The 26,651-nt window shown below is 36.0% G+C and overlaps 1 long non-coding RNA gene across 1 annotated transcript in view; it reads left to right on the top strand.

The window, feature by feature from the left end:
- The first annotated feature begins 1,274 nt into the window (after nt 1-1,274).
- Nucleotides 1,275-26,651, top strand: part of LOC137627667 (uncharacterized) — a 53,923-nt gene continuing 28,546 nt past the window's right edge. Inside the window, exons 1-2 of the long non-coding RNA XR_011041199.1 lie at nt 1,275-1,416; nt 1,651-1,699. This is a non-coding gene — a long non-coding RNA (uncharacterized lncRNA). The remainder of the gene's footprint in view (nt 1,417-1,650; nt 1,700-26,651) is intronic.

Genomic DNA, 26,651 nt, shown 5'->3' with positions numbered 1-26,651 from the left:
TGAAATTACGCTTTCGTCAAACAGAATCTTGTAAATATATGTGCAGTCACCTAACTTTAATCACAAGGTTCTCGTTCAGATATGCTCACAAGGCGTTGTGGACAGATCTAGAGAGAGCATTACTTATTTGGGTGTAACAATAAAATTAGACCAACAGGTATGCGATTAGAATTTGGGTAAACTGGAGAGGGAAAAATATAAACAAATGGAAATTCTAAAGAACAGAACTAGTAAAAACAATATTAGAAATGGTAAAAAATTGTATGTTATCATGTCAAAGTCAATCTATGAACACACGCACTTGAGACTAAACGTAGAAAATATAACCATTAGCAGGATATGAGATTAATGTAGCTTCATAGAAGTTATATGGTTAGAAAACTACCCAGAATCCTGTCAGGATGTCAAAATTAATAGAAATGACAAGAGTAGGTGAAAAAGCACGTTTCCCCAGAGGAGTTTGAGGAGATGGGCTCATCCCAGTATTGGAAGACGAAGGATAAGAGCTTTAAAGCGGTCACCAACCAACCTTCAAGATGGGGTGAACAAACACGCAACAGTTTCGGGAAAAAAAAAAAAAAGGATTTGAGCGTTTGATTGTTCATTCTTCTCAATTCGTGATGGAATACAACGTTACCATAGCCACACATATTGTTAGTCTTAAAGGCTGCAGAGGTCTTGCTGATAAAAATATTGATTTAATCCTTTGAAGACAGTACCTACTGTATATTTTCGTATGTGGTCATGTATTTGTTTGCAGACATGCATCAATAAATTCTGATTGTATATGTGGCATTACGTTTTATGCATGCAATAGCCCTCCTGTCCTATCGTAAATTTATATCCAACAATTCAAAATTCACCCAATAAATACAAGTATACAATGCATATACATAAAATGGTTTTTTTACAAGTGAGGTTCATACCTCTCTCTCTCTCTCTCTCTCTCTCTCTCTCTCTCTCTCTCTCTCTCTCTCTCTCTCTCTCTCTCTCTCTCTCTCTCGGTATATATATATATATATATATATATATATATATATATATATATATATATATATAATATATATATATATATATATATATATATATATACTGTGTATGATTATTAATATTTTATCACAGTGCTCAACCATCCCATTGCTCTATATGCGCTGTAAATACTCAAATGAGTGGTTAGCCTTGTTGTTTACGGGTAGTTTCCACCATACCAAGAGGAATATCGTCCTTGCCAAGGAGGTTTATTGTGCGTTCTTGTTTTTAAGTTAGTTTGTTACTAGGTTCCAGTGGCAATGGAGTGCGCGTAATGAAGTAACTTAGTTGATTTGATTTCGTGTTGTGATTGCAACTTGTGTGATAGATGCGGGAATCGATGATGATTAATTAATTGGTCCGATTTGCTGGTGCTGCTATTATCATGTAGGTAATAACATTGCTTTTGATAGCCTGCTTGGCTGCAATCTTCTTATTTGAGTGATTATTTATATATTGATTGTATTATTGTTTATTTTGCGTGTTGCTGCACAATAAGTAGATACAAAAAATAATGTGAATTATATAAAAAAAAAAACTTTGGCCCCTATCGGATTTAAATGGCATAATTTCTGTACAGGTTATCTTGGAATGTTCTAATTCTGTTTCTGTAAATTTCAGTTGTGTTTCACGGACGTTTGATGAATGATGTCAGGAGCTTAATTTTTTGGTAAGTACAAATTTAATAATTTTACTTTTTTTATATTTTCATTAATTCAGCTGGTTAAAGTAATAACTTAGTAATATTCAAACCATATTCAAATGTATGACTTATATAGATAATTATCGTTGTTCAAACAAAATAATTTTAAATACCAAGATTTTAGAATGCTATTACCCTCCACTTTTATCTAAGGTAGAGGATTCTTTAATTACAGTAGTTCCCATAGTTTAGGAGGATACAAAGTCATCTCAATGAAGGAAAACTGCTTTCCTTTTACAAGAAGTTTTTCAAAGCATCCTTGAACTTTGGGTAGGATAGGACCACATACTTAGGGCAATTATTTCCGGACTTCAGTTGTCTTCAAACTTTCTCCGATATGGGGTCAATTTACACGTAACGGAGACTCGTTGTAGGGCCGTTTCCATTTCGATGAAGAGAAAGTGTTTACTTCATGCAGATTTTCAGCATGAAGTAAACTGATTGGTTAGCTATTCCCCGGTGTCTGTCAATGTCTAAATGGCTTTGTCTGTTTGTCCGTTCGTCTTTTCGCAATATTGCAAAAATAAATAAAGATGGGAATTTTGTGAATAGACCTCTGCTGTGGCATGTCAGTTAAATTGTTTTTATGTGCTCGTTCCGGATTTTTTCTTTTTTTTTTAAATTACTTTTTTTTTTCATTTTGTCGGTTTACAGATTTTTACTAAATACCATCTTATTGCCATAGGCATATTGCCAACCACTCCACGTAACCTAACTTAGGGAACTTTATCCTACTCCCTTCTTGCTTTGAAGAGCTTCAACCCTCCTTCGCCACCCGTTATCTTAACACAAGTGGATTGTGCATTTACGTCTTTGTCCGAAAATCGGCAAAAGTAACAATTATTTGCCCCTCATATAACCGCTCTGTTTGGACCGCGCTCTCCCTTGTTCATTCTCAGTCTCGATGCCAGAGTTACTGGATAGTAGGAATTTCACAACATGGTGGGTTGATATATGAATGACGCAATCGTCGTTTAAACATTCAGATATACAATATTATGAATAATTTCTCTAGGGGAAGGTTATTAAGAATGTCTTACGAGCTCAAACTGATTAAAGTAGTGTGTGTAGTAATAGTATTTATATTTATTATTATTTTCATAAAGTTATGTAGTCGTTCAGTAATATAGATAGCTGTAGCTCAAAAGAATGGTGATTTCTGCTACTGTATATCTACTGCGATACGATGCGTACAGATCTAATGCGCTGTTTTATTACGGCCGGGAAGAATCTATAGCGATGCAGGCTGTCTAGAATGCGTTAAAATGTTCTAAAAGGATAACGTAAAATTTAGAGAGGACCGTAAGTTCCAGTTCAACAAACTGAGATGAGATTAAGCAGCTGAAGACCAGACAGGAGAACAATATTCGAAACAAGGCAAAATGAAAAAAAAAAAAATGAAATACTTCTTCAGAATAGATTCATCACGAAAATTTTGCAAGACTTTTTTTTTTTTTTTTTTTTTTTTTTTTTTTTTTTTTTTTTTTTTTTTTTTTTTTTGTGTGCAGTTGGAGAAGACAGACCGAATATTTATCAAAAGTAAAATTGCTATCAAGAAACACACCTAAAATTTTAGATTTGTGCAGGATTAAAGAAACATTATTATGCAGGGATCTCGATGTTGAGGAGCCACTGTCCTTGACTTACGTACAATCAGGTTTTGAGTTTTGTTAGGGCTCAACTTCATGCCCTATAATTAGCTCTTTGCACTAAATTTAGCTAGATCTTTTTTAGGGGATTAAAAAAAACCAGATCTACATTCAGGAGATTGAATTGACGCAGAGAGTGTAGTATCATCTGCATATGCAACAAACCTTTTTTCTAGGCCAAACCACATATCGTGTATATAGTATGAAAAGTAATGGGCCAAGAGCACTACTCTGAGCAACACCAGATATCACATTCCTATACTCACCATAGCACCCATTAACAACTACTCTTTGGAATTTATTACATGAAAATTTAATAATATACCAAGAAACGACCCACTTATTCCCAACTATTTGAGTTTGAAAACTAGGGCCTCGTGATTAACATGGTCAAAAGTGGCGCTGAAATCAAGGCCCATCTTATGAACTTGTTGACCACAATCAAGGAATTTCTGTACAGCAGTGGAGATTGTAAGAAGGGCATCACATTCTCCTAGGCTTTTACTAGAGCCAAATTGCGAACTAGGAAACAGAGGATAACCTTCAGCAAACCTATCCACTATCGTTTCCAGAGGCCGTGTAATAGTGTTTTTTTTTAAATAACTCCTAAAATAACTGATGGATTTCCATGATACCAAAGCAGGGAGCTCTTCATACAATGGCCTAATTTTGGGAAATACTGTGCATTGCCAATTAAGTTTCATTAACTTTTTTACTTAAGAAAATGAGGCTAAAGCCAGTCTTAGCCACCCACACATTCGCAAAAGTGATGACGTCCCTCAGTGACGTTGTTATAACGTTTCTTCCCCTGTACCTCCCATCCCACGAATTTTTAAACGCCTGTTTAACTCCATAGATAATTGTCATATGACCTACCCCAAGCAATACGAAATTCTCTGTCAGTAAAAGTTCAGCATACCTGGTAATGTGATTCGTGACTTTAGACTTTACCTAAACACAAGACCAACGTTTTATATCTTACCCACTCACTTACATTGAAGATCAAGAATGAGACTTATGACAGGAGACGAAAGAAGCCATGCTAACCCTACACTTCGCACTTCAAGCGAGTGTTGGTAAAGCAATAGAAATATAGTTTTCTTTAGGTTAAGCCGTAGGACTCATTCTTCCATACAACACAGGTTACTCGATACATCTATTGCCAGGAAGAAAATGACAGAGAGCATTGTTTGATATAATTTATCATATCAATTTCACCAGAGAAGAGTAGCTTTAATTCCTTAGAAAGTAGACTTCTAAAAGATGTTTCATATAAGGGCATTGACATCGGCCATTTGATAAATTTTGAAATATTTTATATATATATATATATATATATATATATATATATATATGTGTGTGTGTGTGTGTGTGTGTTCATACATACATAAGATTTATTATATTTCAACCTATAGTTTTACATATTTATTTACGTTATAAGTACCAGTACCTATTTTTGTTACTTAAAAGGTATGTGACAAATATCATTGCGACTTTGTCACTGGAATTATACCAGACTTCAATTAATGAACCAATCAACCTTACTTTGAGAAATCCATTGACATTGTCTACATGCCAAGCTGATATACTCCTATCAAAGTATTCATTAGCTTTGCTTTTCCAAAATAATGTTATCACCAATTGCTGGAAACCATAGATTTATGAGGGATGAAAAAAAAAATGGACACATACATTTTACTCATCGTCACTCTATTAATGTTTTTATTTTATTTTTCTATTTTATTTCATTTTTTAGTCGCAAATCTAAAATTTGTGAGAGTCCGAGTAGAATATCTCTGTGCGATTCCACACCCCTGTTTTAAACCTCTTCTATTATGTTTGATAATTTGTGTTAACCATCTAATCATTATCTACCACCATAAAACAATTTATTGCTCTTCCGGCTCATGTTATATGTGCAGTACACAGTCTTTCCTAACAGGGATTTACTCGGTAGCCTAATAACAATGGGAATGAAGAAAAGAAGGCAAGAAGGAAGTGGGGGGGGGGGGGAGTAGTAGGATAGCCATAGGTGTAAACACCGAAGGAGGGTTGGGGGGACCCTCTGCATCACAGTTACGTGATTAAGTAACACTTCTTCGAAACGCTCTGAAGGAAGGGAAGAAGTTCCTCTTTTTTTCTAAGAGTAAACGGGTTAATTAAGCACATCTGTCAATTCATTGTACCACCAAAAATTAGGCCAATGTTTGAAACATTCATTGCTGTAGTTTCATGGAAATTCATAAGCCAGTTTGTTAGATATTTTGGAAAAACACTATTACACGGCCTCTGGAAACGGTAGTAGATGTTTAGCTGAAACACTTTCAAAAACTATATAACATGGGCGTTATGGAAATCGGGCGGTAATCAGTTGGACTAGAGTTACCACAAACACATTTACATAATGGAGTAACATTACCAATTTTCTCTTGCTAACATGTGGAAATTAACAGATAACATAGGAGCTAAGTGTGTGCGTATATATATATATATATATATATATATATATATATATATATATATATATATATATATATATATATATATTATATTATATATGTATTATATATATTTATTATATATTTATTATATATATATTATATACATATATATATTATATACATATATGTATATTATATTATATATGTATTATATATATTTATTATATATTTATTATATATATATATTATATATATATATTATATATATATATATATTATATATATATATATATTATATATATATATATATTATATATATATATTATATACATATATATATATGTGTATATATATATATATATTGTATATATATACACATATATTATGTACGTTTCACGTATCAATGAACTTGTCAACATTTTTTTTCAAATGCGCAAAAACTCTCATCCTTGCAGTTAATTAACATATTTTTTCAGACAACCTTTATGATAACTGAATTGTACGAGAGGAGAGTTTTCACGATACATTCCGTCGAATGAAGTTAGCTTTGAACATCAGTCAGGGCCTCATTATGAACAAGAGAACCTCGCGGATCATAGGACTCCGTTATTGAAATTTCCACTTCAAACTTGGTCTTTGGGCATTTAGGCTTACGACATCCCCTTTGAAGTGGGCCACTCGTTGTCTAACTTTGCTCTCCTGACCAAAGCGACATTTATGAATCCGCTAGTTGAAAGTTTAGGGAATTAGAGCCTTTTTGTAATTATTTTGATGCAACTATAGTGAAGTGTGAAAGTTACTCTTTGAGGCTTGGAATTTATTTAATATTTTCAACACTACAAACGGGTTGAATTCCGGATGTTGGTAACCCATTTCCATATAAATGGAACTAAAGAAATGTTTAAGTAAATTGTTGAGGCGCTCATCTAATTCGCTGAAAAATAAAGGGTTTTAATTGTACGGAATATTATACACATTAATAACGGCTCTATTAACTAGTCATCCTTTTGGATGACATTTGATTGTAGTTTCTCTCTCTCTCTCTCTCTCTCTCTCTCTCTCTCTCTCTCTCTCTCTCTCTCTCTCTCTCTCTCTCTCTCTCACACACACACACACATCTTAAAGATATATCCCGTATTTTTCTTTTTTTTATTTAATCAAAATTATGTCCATTTGTTCATAATATTGTTTGTGAATCATAATGGGTTGCCCGATCATCAGTCTGCCAACCGTAGCAAGGGAAGTCGACCTACAATGTGAAATTATCATATTAAGAGGTTTGATTTCTCGTAAAGGATTCATGCAGTCCCCATAATTCATCATTTCCACAATTACTCGCGCCTCTGTTTGATTTGGTTCGTATTCTCTATTAACTAAAAAGTTTCTTACTTCCTGTTTGACGAGTCTCGTATTCTGTGATGAAGGAAAGAATTATATTAAAACAGTAATCACTCTGCTTATTAATAGTGTGTCTTCCCTTCCTTGTGCCAGTTGGTCGCAGATATTTTCAACTGCTCATTTGCATGAATTTGATTTTTTCTTTTGTAAGAATTTCATACACTTAAGTTTTAATATTTCTGAAACGTGACAATTACCATGAGCTTATCATATTTTAGTTTAATGTAATGAGACTATTACTCTGATTCAAGAAAAATAATAATTATTCAATCTGATGTGCAGTGTTACATTTCCTCATAGTAGATATTGTGACCATGGTAAACCAGATCAGGAGGTAGTGCATGTTTAGCCTCAAAGTTACAAACATAATTTTAGGATTTAATTCCATGGTGACATGGGAAAGGAAACTACTAACTTGAAAAAAGACTAGTGAACGTCCTCTAGTGGAAATTATGCTTAGATTTGTGACCTTGCTCTTGTCTCAAAATTGTTTTTGTTACTGGTATTTGGCCAAACGCCATCCACTGCACAAGTTAATTTCTTTATACATTGCCAGAGCTCGTAAAACATATAAATCATATCAACCATAGTCGTAAAGTATTATCTCGTAAGGATAATCTCCGTGGTTTTAATAACATTTCAGTGGAAAGGTCATTCTTGAGTTATGTTCTGAATCCCTGGCTCTATTCTGGCAATGCTACATTCTGCAAACCGTCAAGATTCCCAATGTTATTTCCTATATCTATAATTTGAATTAAGGATTTAGATTCAAAGATGATTTCGTTTAGTCTCGTTCGAGCTGACGCCATTTGACCAAATCAAAACACCAAAAGGTCGAGTTGAAAATGAGGTTATGAGTAAATGCAATAGCTCACCTAAGTCATAGGTATGCTATCTTAAACACCAATTCGTTCAAGTTATTTGGCAAAGTAACTCTTAAGAGGGGTTGTTGATCAGCGGAAGGAAACTGGTATATAAACAGTTCCCATTTCCATCATGCTAGGTACCTGCTCTCCTCTCCCTTCCCAAATGCTTCTTTAGTGAGAACAGATGCACTTGGAAATACCCCCATCTAATTCAAATGGTATAAAAGATTTTTCTCACTTTTGAGGCCAAATGTCTCATACCTAGTGGAATAATAGACAATATAAACCACTTCTTGAGAAACTTCATCTGAATTTTCTTATAGCGTCAAAAGTGTAGGTTTTAAGAGTTCATTGTTATTATAACAAGACAAAGAATGTAGACTTAATTTCGTCCTAGAGAAACTATACAGATTATGGTTTATCTATATCCAACATTAAATCAAAGTTCAACAGAACAGTACTCATTACATCTGACCAATATCCTTAGAGGACCTTCTTCCAAGCTTCTGAAGAAACAAGCTGTAACCTATGAGGTGGAAGTATTTGAACCGGGTGTTTATAGGGTAGTTTCCCTTGTTAAAAGTCCAGATTAATTTTCAAGGTTGAAAGCCCAGGGGTATGTATAATCAACCTTATTTTGAATCAAGTAACTGGTATTAGTCCTTTTTTACAGTTTACGTAGTATATACTTCAACACTTTACTGTAGGAGGCACAGCTAAAACAACTTCTCTTTTCCAAACTGTATAGGTGTTATATTTTGAGAACTCTCCTGGCTGTTATAGACATGTGCAGTTAAATGGTCTGCTGGCCTTTAACAAAAGATATTTATAGGGGGATAATTTTATTTTGCTTTGCAATTGGCTAATTCCTAATGGTGCTTAGTTCCTTTCAAACCATTTTCTGTCAGTATATATCATTCATACATTACGTAGCACCATACTATTTTCTAACCACCCTTGTCTCTTCAATCCAATGTGTATAATACGTAAAATTAAGATTAAATAATGTTTTAATCCATCACTTCTGACACCAGCATTAGAATGAAAAATTTTCTCAAACATCGTGTTTTGAAAGGAGACTAGGTTGCTTATATTAATCTTGTACATTCATGCAATTGGCTCGCATGATCAGTTTATTTTTTTAAGGATATTTGATTAGTCATTTAAAGATGGCCCTTCTGGCTGATGAATCAATATACATTTTTATCAGATTACATTTCTAAACCCATATTTTTACCGAAATGTGATGCTTCGAGGGAAGGATACCAATATTTGTTTCAAGAACTTCAAGGCCAACGCTTAGGATAAACTAGGAGTATTCTGTTCTATGCCTAATAATAAATAATGTAGCCTTTTGAAGAACACCAATTTGTATAATTTTTTATCTAAGAGAAGGTATCGGTTAACCTTCAGGTTATGCATTATTTGGCACTAAATCTATATTTTTATTCTTGAAAGGAAACTTGAGAATTTTACTTTATATCAGTATTTCCGTTAAGAATTAACTGTTATTAAATTTTTTTGCGATACTTTTGCTTAGTTTATCAAAACTTGGCATCAATTTCGCGTTTTGTAAATTGTTTGAGGGACTTAGTCAATATTACTAGTATTTAGTCAGTATTACTTAGTGTGTAGTCTATTTTTAGAGAGTTAACATCCCATGAATCATTAATAAAACCTGTTAAGTGTCTAGTGTATTTTTGGCTAATTTGTTATAAAATATTACTTTTTCATCCCCTGATGAGTTATACGCGTATAAGATTTATATATAATCCCAAGGAAACGGGAATGGCATTTTAGGCGATCTTTTGAACTTGAATTGGTCTTAATTGTATAATAGTATTGAGCCTGTTGTTCCTTTGAATGAGAATCAGATCAAAATAATCTATAGGTGTATCCTTTCTCGTGTGCTAAACTACCGAGTGAAAGACAAACCCTGGGTCAATGACGAATGTAGAGTTTCCTATTCGGAGAAGCAGGCGGCCTATCATCTTTGGAATGGTAACAATTCAGATTTGACTTGGAACAACTATACTCAGCGTAGAGCTTTTTTCTCAATTTATGATTCGACTGAATACGAATACAATTTAACCATAAACCTTTTCTGGCACAACCTAGGAACATAAGTGATGTATTACCCTTAAATCTCCACTCATTAGTGTAGATGTAACAGTTCCTCCTTTACTTGAACCAGATGGCTTTGCCACTCACTGTCCAAAGGATAAAGCAACCCTTTTGGCAGATATGTTTAACAGTAAGCAGATTAATGAGAAACTTGGTCTTCCTCATTCCCGTTTTCGTGAGGCTAAACTAACTAATTTAGCTTTTTGATCTAGTGAACTTGAAGCTTGCTGATGGGTCTTGTTGCTTATGGAGGTGTAGACTCAAATGGTAGTTTTCCTGTGTTTTTATAAAGACCGCAGACTTCTTAGCTACAAAGTTGTTATTTTCAAGTTACCAAGAAGACTTTCTTTTAGCAGCACTAGTTGGAGAATTGATAATGTTACTCCATTATGTAAGAGCATTTGTGGTTGCTCAAGTCCAACTTAATACCGCCCAATTTGCATAATTTCCAAATTGTCTAAAGTCTTTTTAAAATCTTTTGACAAAACTTCTAAATAAGTTTGGTGAAGATGATCATCAGTTCCCAAGTTTGCAATTTGGCTTTTGTAAAGACCTTGGGGCATGTGATGCCCTTCTTACAATCTCCAATGCTAGATTGTGGTAAGGAAGTTCGTATGATTGGTCTTGATTTTAGTGCTGCATTTGACAGTGTTAATCATGAGGCCCTTGTTTTCAAACTCAAACAGTTGACAGTGAGTGCGTCTTTTTTTAGTATTATTATTGAATTTTAAAGTAATAGATCGGAAAAAGTTGTTGTCAATGGATACCATAATGAGTATAGGAATATGATATCTGATGTTTCTCTGGGTAGCGTTCTTGGCCCATTACTTCTCCTACTATATACACATGACATGTATCTTGGCCTAGAAAACAAGCTCGTTGTGCATGCAGATGATGATACACTTTGTATCCATTCCCTCTCCTGACTCTAGATATATATCTGCTGGATCCCTTAATAGATATGTAGCTAAAATTGGTGCATTGTGTAAACAAAACTCAAAGTATCATTGTAAGTAGGGCGAGTACAGTGGCTCCTCAACATCCGGATCTCAGCATTGACAGTTTCTTTAGCTCTGTATGACACTTTCTAAAATTTCAGGCTTGGTTCTTGACAGCAAATTTACTTTTTAGAAACACATTAGGTCTATCTCTTCTTCTGTTGCACAAAAAAATTGGCTTTTTGAGGAAGTATGTTAATTCTTCCATTCTACCTTGTTTTGAGTATTGTCCTCCTGTCTGGTCTTCGACTTCTGATCCTCATCTTGGTTTGTTGGACAGGAACTTATGGTTTATTAAATTTCTTATTCCTGATCTAGATATTAATCTCTGGCACCGTCGTTCAGTTAGTTCGGTATGAGTGGTGCATAAAATTTTTCATAATTCTGACCATCTTTTGCATTCAGATATTCCCGGACAGTAATATCTTTTTCGTAATACTAGGTATGCAGTTAATTCTAATAGCCATGTCTTCATCGTGAGGTTCAATACTACACAGTATTTTAGAAGTTTTATTCATGCTGTGACCACGTTGCGGAATGATCTTCCTAATCAGGTAGTTGAATCGTTGGAACTTCAAAAGTACAACTTGCAGCAAATGTTTTTATGTTGAACAGGCTGACAGAAGTCGCTTTTTTATAGTTTATATATGAAAGGTCTGTTTAGATGCTGTTACTGTTCAAAAAATATTTCAATTGTTTATTTCTTCTCATGTCTATTTCCTTATATCCTTTCCTCACTGGGCTATTTTTTACCCGTTGGAGCCCTTTGGCTTATAGCATCCTGATTTTTCCAACGAGGGTTGTAGCTTAGCTAATGATAATAATAATAGTAATAATAATGATAAGGATAATAATAATAATAATGATAATAATAATAATGATGGTGATGATGATAATTAATAGTTAATAATAATAATAATAATAATAATAATAATAATAATAATAATAAACATGAAGGGTTCTTCGATAAGAATCTGAATTTCTTCACATTAACGGGAGTAAATTCCAATCAATCACACACAGAAAGTAGTCCTGAAAATATTTTAATGAAACTTTTCAAAATATAGAGTTAATTCCCCCCCCCCCCTTCCCCTCATTCTGTCTGTTACCATTAAATTCAGAATGAATTTTCATTATAGGCAACGATGCCTTTCGAAATTATTGTTGAAGTATTTTGAAACCATTGTTGTTTTTTTCATTAGGCTCCATGCATATAAACATAAAATTGCATTTGACGGGTAAAAAGAAAGAAGGAAAAAAGGGAAATAAACTTCGAACAAGGTGATAAATCTCTCCTAATACCAGGAGAATCTATTTTCGTTTGTGAGCGGATTTATTTCAGGATTAATTCGATGTATTACAGGAATGAATATAAATGGATGGTGATTACCATGTCTGGCGGCGAGGCTGATCCAAATGAAACTCCCAAAACTGAGATGGGATTACCAAAATGAAAGCACCGTTGCCTTAAACGTCACTGGAACTATCCAAATTAAGGGTTTGGCCCACTTGCCTTTGGACAATATCACCCACTTTGACATGAGATTTATAAGGGAACATGAGAACGCAGTTGTGGGTTTCTCCCACTTCTTAAAACCCTTTCTCTGGTTGTGGTGAATTCAACAAAATTCTAATGTAGGAAAATCTTTCCAGATTTCACTCTAGCTTGTTTATATTTATTTTATAGCTCTCATCATAAACTTTTCAATAAATACAAACTTGCTATGCCTTTCACTGTCACTGGTGAATTCACCAAAATTCTAATGTAGGAAAATCTTCCCAGATTTCACACTAGCTTGTTTATATTCATTTTATAGCTCTCATTATGCTATGGTTTGGGTGATTTCAAGAATATTTCCTTTCTCAAATTTTGACTCGATGATGGCAGTGAAAGGGTTAAAAATAATTAGCAAAGACAATTAGGAAGCGTTTTGAATTTCTCGGGTAGCTTTATGCTTAATGCTTATGCTTAAGAGCAGACACAGACATAGATATTCTGTAAGGTCATCAACAAGAGACTTGGAAGAAAACTAAGATTAAAGGATTGAAGATAGTTTCGAATAAAAATATAAAGCAAGAATTAATGGTGTGTAAAATTGCATGACTTTAAAGTGAAATCTGCTTAAGTACATGAGAGTATTCGAAGTGGAAATGTGTTATGTGAGAGAATGTTAATTAAAACGGCGCGTTTGATGAAACATAATAATGGTCCCTCGTTTGTTGTGTTCTGTTTTCCGTTAGTATTATATTCGGGAAATCCAGTTACAGGACTTATTACTTTGCTATGCTGTAGGTGCTGATTAGATGCCACAAACAGTTGCCATCATTATTACCAGTCTCTTATTTTAAAACTTGTTCAAATTGTTAAGTGAACATTCTACTCAAACTTTTTATTAAAAAAGCGAAGCAGCGTTAGAAGAAGGTTATGTTTTCGCCCCAGTTTGATTATGTTCGTTTGTGAACAGCTTCCTGGCCACAATTTTAATAGTAGAGTAGTGAAACCTGCTGGGATTAACTGTTATGCAAAAAGCTGGAAATTATAAATTTTTGGAAGGTCAAGGTCACGGTCAAGCAAATTGTCATAATTCACGTAATCGGCCATAAGTTTGGAAATTGTTCAAACTTGGTTCATATTTGAGTGAATGAAAATCCATGGCAATTGATACATGTTAAGGTCAAAGGTCGAGATATAAGCTGCCGCGGCGTAGGTCTGTGCTCTACTGAGTGTCCCTCTAGTTCAGTGTGTATCAATGCAAGTCTCTCTCTCTCTCTCTCTCTCTCTCTCTCTCTCTCTCTCTCTCTCTCTCTCTCTCTATTGAATGGGACTGAATCATAATACGTACCATTCGTTTTGGTCTAGTTAGTGTATGTTACTGCTTTTTATACAATATCTACTTTTGAAATATACTTAAAAGTATTTTATAGATTCTGAAGAATTTGATTTCTTGAAGATCTATGATTTTTAGATTTGCTAACGCCCTAAGTTTGCAGATATTAATTAGAGCGTATAAGCTACATTTATCACTTTTTTGGAGGGGGTCCGAGTAAATTTTTTGCAACGGTTTTGTGTTGAAGCCATGTAACCAGGTGTTGCAAATCTCACTTTCTCCTCTCGAATTTAAATCTTCCACTACTTTCTTCTCGGCTGGCTTGGATATTTTCGTTTTCACCAAAATCTACTGCTCTGACAAACAGACAAAGGCATCAACAGTGATAATCCACAGTTAATGTGGGAGATTAGGTGGAATAGTCAGCCTATCAATTGTATTTGGACCAGAGAGTTATCAGTATGCCTACTCGTGTTGCTTTTTCATGGGAGGAACTTAGAACTGTCATACGGTAGGTTATTTATTTGTAAAATCTTTGTTTTCTATCCTGTTTGCCCAGCCAGATTATTTAGTGATTGTATTAATGTTATGTTGACAGTCCCATCAAGCGGGTATGGACTTCATATAAGCCTTTTTTAACACATTGATGGCATCCCTATAAGACAGGAGTGGAAATTTCCGACTTTGGTCCCACTGGGTAATCAAACATTGGCCTGGAAAGTATATAAGGTTCATAAAATTACAACATTAATCATTATTTTTAACTGTTGTGATGTACCCTTTCACTTGCATCCCAGAAACGAGAGCCAAAAATGTTGGCATTTGGCCATCCTTAATGTATTTGGAAACATAAATCTTTATGATAATTACGCTGGGCATGAACTTTGAAGCTAGCAAATATTTGTATTCCTGTAACGGAGTTAGTGTTGCCTGTGCATATCATGCGTTGCACCACAAACGTTACTTTTGCATTTGCAGTGTCCCTTTAGCCTATACATACACCCAGTTCTTAGATGTATAGTAATTGTACTTTTAATTCCTGCTCCCTTTCTGGTATCCTACTGCCCAGCCTCTGTTATTTTACTTCATTGTGCACTGATGAATTTACGCCCAGTTTCAGCTTCAGATATTATCTAATGAAAACTTCCTTGTGTATGTATGTATATATATATATATATATATATATATATATATATATATATTATATATATATTGTATATATTATATATATATGTATATATATTGTATATATTATATATATATGTATATATATTATATATATTATATATATATATATATATATATATCCATACATATCCCTAATCTTTAAATGATCAAAACTGGAACGCACTAGTTTAAAGGATTATATTCTGAATTGTAACATTCGATAATGCTTCTGGTGGCGGTTATTTTACTTAAATTGCTGTTGTTGTTTAGTTATTGATATGAATAACTGTTATTTCACATATTTAGGAAAATTATTATATTTACAACACTGCCTTATATATATATATATATATATATATATATATATATACATATATATATATATATATATATATATATATATATATTATATATATATGTATATATATATATATATATATATATATATTATATATATGTATATATATATAAACACTTTTAGTTCATTTGGAAGTTAATAATATCAGTGAAATAATCATCAAATCGTTTACTCTCTGCTTGATCCATACGAGCCTGTCAAGAAGGTTTGGTTGCGAGCGAGGCGAACCATGGCATTGTAAACAGTAGCTCATCCGTGGGCGTAAGCATTCATGTCGTAGAGCTTTTGAAGAGCGGTCCAATTTGACTGAAGCACCGCTAAGCTTCAAATGAGCAAAACTGAGGTCACCATTGTTTAAAATTTACCAATGGGTCTTTTTTCTATAAACTTTTTTTTTTCTTTCTATAAACTTTTTTTTTTCTTTCTAGTAGCTGTCAGTAGTTTGGTTAGACTTGACGACTGGCTGTGAATTATGAAAGTTACTCCATTACATGCTAAGAATAAAGGGTGAACAATAAACAATTAAGAGTAGAGCATTTCTTTTTTACGTCCTATGATATATCTAACCAATAGAATATTCATTAATAATATCCTTTAAAGAAATATGTCACGTTAATTTTATCGAACCGTGGAATTCATTTCTGTCACTCATGATAAAGTAGTCATGATGAGCGCTGTTAAATGAAATGGAGGCTTTACGTATGAATCCTCTCTTGCTTGTACGTTGACATGAAAAGCAACGTGATTTGATTAAGCACAAGCAGGAAGACTAGTGTTATGGCTCGTTTCTTGCATACAATGAAAATGTCTCAAAATATACTTGTTTGGGGCGGGTTTAAGAAATTGCAATGCAAGACTAACTGAAAAACACGAATATCAATGAAAATGTTATAAATTGTTTTGTGTCATGATTTTTTTCCTAATTAATTTCATGTATTATTCAAATGTATATAAATGGTTAGAGATTACCATGACACGCAGTGAGTCTGTCCTTAATGAAACCCTCCAATCTCTCTCCAACCCCCCCCCCCCTTCCCCTCCACTGGACCAGGACCCCCAAATGAACATGCCATTGCCTCAAATACAAAAAAAGAACAATTCCAAATTAGGGATTTGCCATCCTTTCCGGTTGACCACTTTGCTCTCTTTGGCTAGTAATTTAGGAGGAGAGATTTGAATGTAAATGTAGCTTTCTTCCTCGTCTTAGGTTAAGTTAAGAACCATCCTGAGTGACTATGGTTCCAAATGGCAGGATGCAGATTGCTTGCACGACTTTAGGCTCGGTGGAAAATTAGAAAGAGAAGAAATGAATTGGGAGTAAAAGGTAAACCAATGTTAGGATTGGACGCTAATTGGGAATGATGGCAGGCTAGTAATTAAACTTATCCCCAAAACAAGATGATGAAAGAAAAGGACCATAAGTAGATCTCAGATATGAAAACTGTAGAATAGTTTTATGTTCAGATTAATGCTATTGGTTCTTGAGAAAATGAGTTAAAAAGTATTAAAGAAATTGGTAAATAAATATAATTTTTAATTCGTAATGTCTGACATAAGTTAATCAGTCTGTAATATTACAAAATAATTATCGATTTTAAATATAATGTTTAAAATATAAGATTTTATGGAAAAATAGAATTTCCTGAATATGGGATGTTTAGTGCATATGAGAATACTTAGTGCAGTAATTAGGTAACTCCATTGAATTTTGATATAACATGGAAAGGGTGCCATACCGTAGGGTACCTGTATGTGTTCGTTTTTCTGTTATCATTATAAGTTGCCTTTAACCCATTAGAGCTTATAAAGAGTATCATTCCTGTTGATAGTTAAGGATAATTAATTTTACTATTTGGGGGATGTTGAATTGAGGTTAGCGAATTTGGATGTATTCCTTACAGACAGCTGTGCAGTACCAAGGTTACTTCCAGTTCTTTACACTAACCAATGCTATAGTAGCTTTATTTTGTGACAATACACTATATAAAAATAACTTAAAGGAGTACCTTGCACTTTATTTATGATTTTATCCACAATTGGAGGAAATAAAAGTATGTGATATAATGCTTTTAGATCCGGAAATTTCTTCTTGAGAGGGTGGCAAAAGAAAAGTTGAGCCTGAGATGTTTGTGAATATGTGAGTGGGTGTGTTCAAGCGTTTTCTGATCTTGGGGCCAAAGAACTGGGCCAATCGTAACGGGGTTGGCATCTTTCAATGCACGAGGTCAATTGGTGGAACATGGCACGTGCTAGGTCATGCCAAATGTGTCGCGACGGATAATTTTTTCAAACGAGATTAGAAGAGCAACCGGTCCCGAAATCGCGCACAATACATAAAACATATGGAACCTTTATCCTTTGGGGTCGCAGTTTCGGTTGGTTGAACACAGCTTCCACCAGGGGTGCCAAACCCGTGACCTTGACCAGAGGTGACCTTGTAAATTGACCTTTCAAGGTCAAAATGTACATCATTCGATGCGACTTGGTGAGAGGAACACGATGGTGTAAATCACAATTCCGTATTTTGATTAGTTTAGGTGTAATCGGTAAAAAACCTAAGTTCCCAAATATGACCTTAGGCCTGACTTCAGAGGTCACAGATTGACCTAGGACGTGATGCCCGACACGCTCTTTTTTGCTTTTAAGTCTCTAGCTCAATTAAGGGCCATACCCGATGGGGGGGGGGGGGTTCATATCAATGCCCTCGAGCCGTCTATATGAAAAATATCAAAACCCGAGCAAGGGTTAAGATTTAAATGGCAAAGGAGGTAAGCCAGATCTATAACAAAATGTACTTACTCCTCACGTGTGGCTTTATGAGGTCGAAATGTGTCTTGTTGAAACTTGCTTTATTGTAAATGCAGAAATATAACATTGACAGGCAAATGAAAGCTTATTTATTGAGATTTCAAAAACTTTATTACAATTCATTGCCTTCGCTTCAATGAGTATTTGTCAGAATCTAATACTTACTTTTACTTTTACGGGTTTATTTCTCTCCCTCCATCAGACAATAAAGTCTGTTCAGGCGGGCCTTGGTGTGTGAAAATAATTTCTTTCCAGTTAATATTTTGCTCTGTCTTATCAGTTATTTCGCTAGCATTTATATTCATGCTTAATAGTTTTCAGGTCACTATTATAACACTTTCTAAAAAGTTAAGTCTTCAGGTTTTTCTTGAAAGCTGCCACATTTTTGCTATTCTTGACATCAAGTAGAATAACATGATACTCATGTTAACGGTGATAAAAACGAAATAAATGAATATGAAAAGTATAAACAAAGCAATGTATGTGAGCAATAGACCAGTATCGCAATATGGCAAAGCGCCAGTTCTTGTGGGATGGACGTGACGCCTGATTCAGGCAAATCTTCCAATATAGGTCCTAAAGCAATGCCGGGCTCTAGTCGAAAGGATTGCAAACGGTAGTTTTTTCATGAAAAAAATACTACTCGGGTTTAACCCATGGACATTATATTTTTTTTTAACTTTCTGATTCAAAGAATAGTTTTATGTAATTTTCATCTTAATTGCATTTCAAAATGGTATCACTCTGAATTATTTTTATACTGGTAGCAATAATGTTTTTACTTCCAAATAAGTCAGTGGGCCACTATATTTATAAGAAATTCGATTTATACAGTAACCGGTTGTATCAGCAAATTTCGAAAATAGAACTGTTTTTTTTAAGTTTTCAACGCCTAAAACATTAAGTCAAGCAAGTAGTTTAAAGTTCCGTGATTTTACAAAACTAATTTTAACTCTATGGTACCGTATTGTTCGTTCCATTCTACCGTAGATACAAATGTAAAACTGTCCTTAAACTGATTCTTAATGGACAAAGGAAAACTTAAAGATACCATCAAGAGTACTAAATAAACGTCCTGAACAGTGTAATTACAAATTTAGCAATCATTATAAAATAAGTATCTACCTGTATTCAACATCGCTGAACATTCCTACGGTAAATTTTCCAATTTTGTCTGATTATTATATTCTTCCCCGCAGCAAAGGCGTTTCGTGTTCTAACATTTTCTGCACTACCAGTACTACATTGTAGTCATTTTCATTGTGGTATTTTCGTGTGGTTTTCAAACCCAATTAAAACATTGACAATTTTTACCTTTCACTTAAAAACACTTCTAAAAATTCTTAAAAACATTTCTAAAAATATTTACTCTATATTTTCTTAGACTTTGAGTCTGCGTTTCCTACACGTTGGTCTATTTTCTTTTTGTATTTCATTGCCTTGTCCAGATTTTTGCTTTGCTTTTTATAGACTTCTATATATTTGCTTTGAAATTAATAACTCTTCGAGGACGCGAGTGCTCCCCTCACCCCCCTAGAGTTAAGGTGCTCTCCCCCATACTTAAAAAGTTTCTCTTTGTTTTCTTAGACTTTAAGTCTACGTTTCTAACATGCTTTGATCTATTTTCTTTTTGTATTTTATTGCCTAGTTTAGATTTTTTCTTTGCGTTTCGTAGACTTCGATATATTTGCTTTGAAATTAATAACTCTTCGAGGACGTGAGTTTGAATCTTAAGAGCCATCAAGTTGTGTATATCTCGAATTTCGAATTTTGCTTTGATTTTCAGATTCGTTACAACTAATAATTAGAATTTCATACAAATGGTAGTTTTTTCCAATGATAAATATTTACTTTCCTGCTATATTGCTTTTAATTCAAGACTAATGGTAATTTTACTATATTTTACTCATAGCAGCTTTTGTTGCGAATTTCACAGTCTCGGTATTCTTATTCTTATTATATGTTTAATAATATATATATATATATATATATATATATATATATATATATATATATATATATATACATATATATATATATATATATATATATATATATATATATATATATATATATACACATACATACATACATACTTATACAGTCCCCCCTAATTGACGTATTATGGAAAGGCAGATTCTCTCTCTCAAATAAGTTTCATTTATTTCGAACCTTACAGCAATACGCCACTGATGAAAATGTCGGGGACTGTTTGCTTAAGTCGTAATATTTTCGAGAAATACAATACCTACGCAGCATTGCCAAATAATCCTTGTGCAACAAAATTTTTGAGAAATTCATTACAGATACGAGTTCCCTCTGCCTAAAAGAATCTGTCACGTCGGTTAACCATAACTCATACCCTGACCGTACCATAGAAAATGCAATTGATAAGAAGCCTTAATTCCCATTGTCACCGCTATGTCAAGTAACGTCGTTTGGTCTGGAAGCTTAGAAGTTTTCTATTTGCTGTGTGATAAAAACAGGTCTTTATGCAAAATACGGAATTAAGGAATATATATATATATATATATATATATATATATATATATATATATATAGATATATACATATATATATATATATATATATATATATATTTACTGTATGTATGTATGCGTATATAATGCATATATATATATATATATATATATATATATATATATATATATATAGAGGTAGATATACATAATACATACGCATGTATATACTGTATACATACATATATAAACTTTACGTTTATATATATATATATATATATATATATATATATATATATATATATGTGTGTGTGTGTATATATATATAAATATATGAATATATATATATATATATATATATATATATATATATATATATATATGTATAAAATATATATATATATATATATATATATATATATATATATATATATATATATATATATATATATATATATATATAAAGTATTCTGTATATTCTTAGTTTTTTCACATGTAATAAATCTCAACCTTTCACAAGTACAGATATATGCTTGCCCCGTAAAATTCTGAAATGAGTTACTAGGAGATAGTTATGACCGAAATTGTTGGATATTGTTACCGTCGTTTAGGGTAATTCCGAATATGAATCCCAAACCACTAGGACATTCCCTTTGATAGCTGCATCCCCCATACCCTAAGGATTTTGTACTCTGTGAATCTTTTCCCATTCCCCGTATCATATTTAATCTAAAAATTGTCAAAAATAAAATTTTTGCTGCATGTCCAATATTGAGAATATAATATGTTGCATTTTGTATCCTTATGGTCCCCGTAAGTGCCTTGCCATTTCGTTAAATGGTCCATTTTTAACAGAAAAGATGTGAAGCTACTTAAATAAATGTCCCCTCTTTTCATACTGTGATTTTCATAACACCCGACTATGTTACCACACCAAAAGAAATAGATGGGAGAACCTTTGAGTTATAAATCTTTGTGACAGTAACTGGCAGAAGAAATGGCAAGTTTGAATTCGTGCATCTTCCTAAACTGGTGCCATGTCTTATGAAAGTATTTTCGTCATAATCTTCTGGGAAACCTGTGTTTCGCGAAATATTATGCAGTATGGTTTTAACAAGAATAAAAAGGATTTCTGATGTTTTAAAGGCAAGAGATGATTTCTATGTTAAAATATTTAGGTTTTTATTCTTTTTATCTAAAACAATTGTGGTAACACTCAGGTTTGTAGTGTATAAAGGATAAATTTACTTTGTGAAATACCGGTTTTCACATTTATTACCATGTTTGTACAGGATTTTGGTGGATATTATCGTTTTCGATCTAGTTATGTAAGCAATGCTGAATAGCTAGATAATATTTCATTGTAACTGTGATCCCATTACTTCATTATTTTATAAAATCTATGTCCTAATATCCCAAATATATACAGTACATTGACGATATTTAATTTTAAAGCAAATAATCCTGTACTGAAGGTTCCCGGGGGAAACTTTTCCAAATAATCATTATAACATGAAAAGTACGGAATGATGTCTTTCAACTACTTACTTGTATTGAACTAATCTGTTTTTTTTGGTTGACATTTTCATGCTTAAGCATTTGAATGATTTCCAAGAAGTTCTGAATAGAGTTGCCATGGGCCAAGCAAGATTACTTCAAATGACTTACGAAATGTTGAATTGAAGACGACCATAGCTTAAAAAGTCGAAATTTATCTAAAATACAATCCATTGGGTTTTGTAATCGTTACAGATCTAAAAAAAAAAATCGCCAGTTCATGAATTTACTTTTGCATTTTTTATGGCAGGATACCCTACTTTCTATTTTCAGAAATTTATTATGATGCGTGTTTATGTTAAAAGCCTCATTCTGAATTCCTCTTTACTTTTTATTCTGCAGTTTCAGTTAGATAAATGCATTTAGAAATCGAGTCGTTCATGCTGTCGACTGTATTTTTTGTTTTTAGTAGTATCTTTGGACTAACATTAGCAAAGGAATAGACATAATTTGGTGATAAATTTGACTGCACGTTTAGTGTACACGGTGTGCCTGTTTTCCTTCATCATACTTGGAGTGCAGTTCTCCCCTTACAGCTGGGATTCACTTCCTCCTACACGCCTGGGGTGTACTTCTACCTACACAGCTGGGGTGCACTTCCCCATACAGATAGAGAGTACTTCCCTATACAGCTAGAGTGTACTTCCTTACACCTGTACTTCCCTAGACAACTAGAGTGTACGTCCCTACACAACTAGTGTACACTTCCCTACCCAACTAGAGTGTACTTCCCTACCCAACTAGAGTGTACTTCCCTACACAGCTGGATTGTACTTCCCTACACAGCTGGATTGTACTTCCCTACACAGCTGGAGTGTACTTCTTACACAACTGCAATGTACTTCCTACACAACTGGAGTGTACTTCCTACACAGCTAGAATGTATTTCCCTACACAAATGGAGTGTACTTCCCTGCACAGCTAGGGTGCACTTATCCCACACAGTCACAAAGCACTTCCCTCACACAGCTGGAGTGTACATCCCCCTACACAGCTGTAATGCACTTCCCCCACACAAAGCTTGGGTCAATTTCCATCCACAGAGCTGCGATGCACTACCTGTATAGTATTTGGGTGCACTCCTCCCAATGCTGGGAAGTGCCTCGTCCACTGAACTAGGATACACTCCCCCCACCTCTGAGTTGTGGTGCTCTCCACCCCAGAGTTACGGTTCTCTCCCCCACAAAGTTAGGTTGCTCTCCCCCACAAAGTTAGGGTGCTCTCCCCCACAAAGTTAGGGTGCTCTCCCCCACAAAGTTAGGGTGCTCTACCCAGTTAGAGCTGGGATGCTCTTCTCCCACCAGAGCTTGGGTGCTTTTCCCCCACTAGAGCTGGGATGCTCTTCCTCCGCTAGAGCTGAGATGCTCTTCCCCCACTAGAGCTGAGATGCTCTTCCCCCACTAGAGCTGTGATGCTCTTCCTTCACATAGCTGGTGGTGATCCTCCCCCACAGAGCATGGGGGTGATCCTCCTCCACAGACCTGGGGTGCACCTCCCCCACAGAGCTAGGGTGCACCTCCCCCGCAGTGCTGGGGTGCACCTTCCCCGCAGTGCTGGGGTGCACCTCACCTACAGAGCCAGGGTGCACCTCCCCCACAGAGCTGGGATGCACCTCCCCACAGAGCTGGATGCACTTCTCCACAGAGCTGGATGCACTTCTCCACAGAGCTGGATGCACTTCTCCACAGAGCTGGATGCACTTCTCCACAGAGCTGGATGCACTTCTCCACAGAGCTGGATGCACTTCTCCACAGAGCTGGATGCACTTCTCCACAGAGCTGGATGCACTTCTCCACAGAGCTGAGTTGCACCTCTCCCACAGAGCTGGGGTACACTCACCTCTGATCTTTCATTTATCGATTGCCTTACCTTCCTTGAATACAGGCTTTTGTATCGGCAGCCCATAAACTTGGGTCGCTTACCCATGAGCTGGAGGGCACTTTCTGCCATAGGGCTGGGGTGCACTGTCCACAACAGATCTGTGGTGCACTTCCCATCACAGGTCTGGGGCACACTTTCCACCACAGGGCTGGGGTGCACTTCCCACCACATGCATGGGGTGTACTTTCCACCACAGGCATGAGGTGCACTTCCCACCTCAGGGCTGGGGTGCACTTCCCACCACAGGGATGGGGTGCACTTCCCACCACAGGGCTGGGGTGCACTTTCCACCACAAGGCTGAGGTGCGCTTCCCACCACAGGGCTGAGGTGCACTTCCCACCACAGGGCTGGGGTGCTCTTCCCACCACAGGGCTGGGGTGCTCTTCCCACCACAGGGCTGGGGTGCACTTCCCACCACAGGGCTGGGGGCACTTTCCACCACGGGGCTGGGGTACACTTTCCACCACAGGGCTGGGGTGCTCTTTCCACCACAGGGCTGGGGTGCACTTCCCACCACAGGGATGGGGTGCACTTCCTACCACAGGGCTGGGGTGCACTTTCCACCACAAGGCTGGGGTACACTTTCCACCACAGGGCTGGGGTGCTCTTTCCACCACAGGGCTGGGGTGCACTTCCCACCACGGGGCTGGGGTGCACTTCTCACCACAGGTCTGGGGTGCACTCCACACCACAGGGATGGGGTGCACTTCCCACCACAGGGCTGGGGTGCACTTCCCACCACAGCTCTGGGGTGTACTTCCCCCACAGCTCTGGGGTGTACTTCCCCCACAGGGCTTAGGTGTGCTACCCACCACAGGGTTGGGGTGCACTTCCCACCACAGGTCTGGGGTGTACTTCCCACCACAGGTCTGGGGTGTACTTCCCACCACAGGTCTGGGGTGTACTTCCCACCACAGGTCTGGGGTGTACTTCCCACCACAGGTCTGGGGTGTACTTCCCACCACAGGTCTGGGGTGCACTCCACACCACAGGGCTTGGGTGCACTCCACACCACAGAGCTGGGTGCACTTTCTACCAAAGGGCTGGGGTGCACAGCTTACTCTAGGGCTGGAGTGTGATTTTTGCCCTGGGGCTGGGGTTCACTTTCTGCCTCAGGGTTGGGAAGTGATTCATGCTACAGTGCTTGGGAGCGGTTCCAGCCACAGCACGGGTGCGGTCCCTCCACGGTGATGGGTTGCACTTTCTGCCACAGTGTTGGAAAGAGCTTCTTGCCTCCTATCTGTGTTGTACTTCTTACCACATAGCTGTGGAGCGCTTCTTGCCGCATAGCTGTGGTGCTCTTCCTGACACAATTGTGTTTTACTTCCTGCCACATAGCTGTGGTGTGCCTCCTGCCACATAGCTGTGGTGCTCTTCCTGCCACACAGTTGTGGTGAGCTTCCTGCCACCTAGCTGCTGTGAGCTTCCTGCTACACAGCTGTGGTGCGCTTCCTGACTCTCAACTGTGGTGCGCTTCCTGACTCTCAACTGTGGTGCGCTTCCTGCCACACAGCTATCTTGCGCTTCTTGCCACACATCTATACTGCGCTTCCTACTACACAGCTATGGTGTGCTTCCTGCTGCACAGCTATGATGTGCTTCTGGCCACATAGCTAATGTGTGCTACCTGCCACATAGCAATGGGGCACTTTCTACCACAGGGCTGTGATGGATTTTCTGCCACATAGCTATGGTGTGCTTCCTGCCACATAGCTAGGTTGTGCCTCCAGCTGCACCGTGGTGGCCCATCCCTATAGAGCTATGAATTGGTTTTCCCTCAGAGTTGGATGTATTTCACATAAAAAAAAACATTGAGTAGGTCACGAAGGGGAATCATTTATAGCGTATGTAGTTCTGGGTATTGTGATTCATTTTTAATTAATTGGTATCCATTGAGCAAGTGAGTGACTTGTATGCATGTAGGTATCCTGTCCAAGACCATCACCACGTGAGACTAGAAAGACTCCACATTAGGGAATTTCTTCATATGAGAGGTTAGTTCATAGAAAAAGTCAACCTTGTATTGCACTCTTGAACACGCTGTAAACTCGAAAACAGAAATGAATTAAGGTGACCCCCCTCGCTAAGGGGCTTTTAAACATGATAAAACTATTGACGGCTCAATTTCATCTATAGATTCTTGCCAATCAACGTTTGAATCGGAAGGCAATACTGAAATGAGAAGAATAAGAATATATGATAAGAATGTTTCTTTCAAAATCTTGCTATGTACGACATTAGTGTTTAGGACAAACATCATCTGAATTCATTTGAATTTGTCGATTTTGCAAGCAGAGCCATCACTTATTATTCTGGTAAGGAATGTTTCAGTAGAATTAGACAGAGGTTGAATGCAAAAAGAG

Source organism: Palaemon carinicauda, chromosome 35 (assembly GCF_036898095.1).
Source record: "Palaemon carinicauda isolate YSFRI2023 chromosome 35, ASM3689809v2, whole genome shotgun sequence".
NCBI classification, from domain to species: Eukaryota; Metazoa; Arthropoda; class Malacostraca; order Decapoda; family Palaemonidae; genus Palaemon; species Palaemon carinicauda.
The sequence above is the reverse complement of the archived record's forward strand: the minus strand, read 5'-3'. Positions and strand labels throughout refer to the sequence as shown.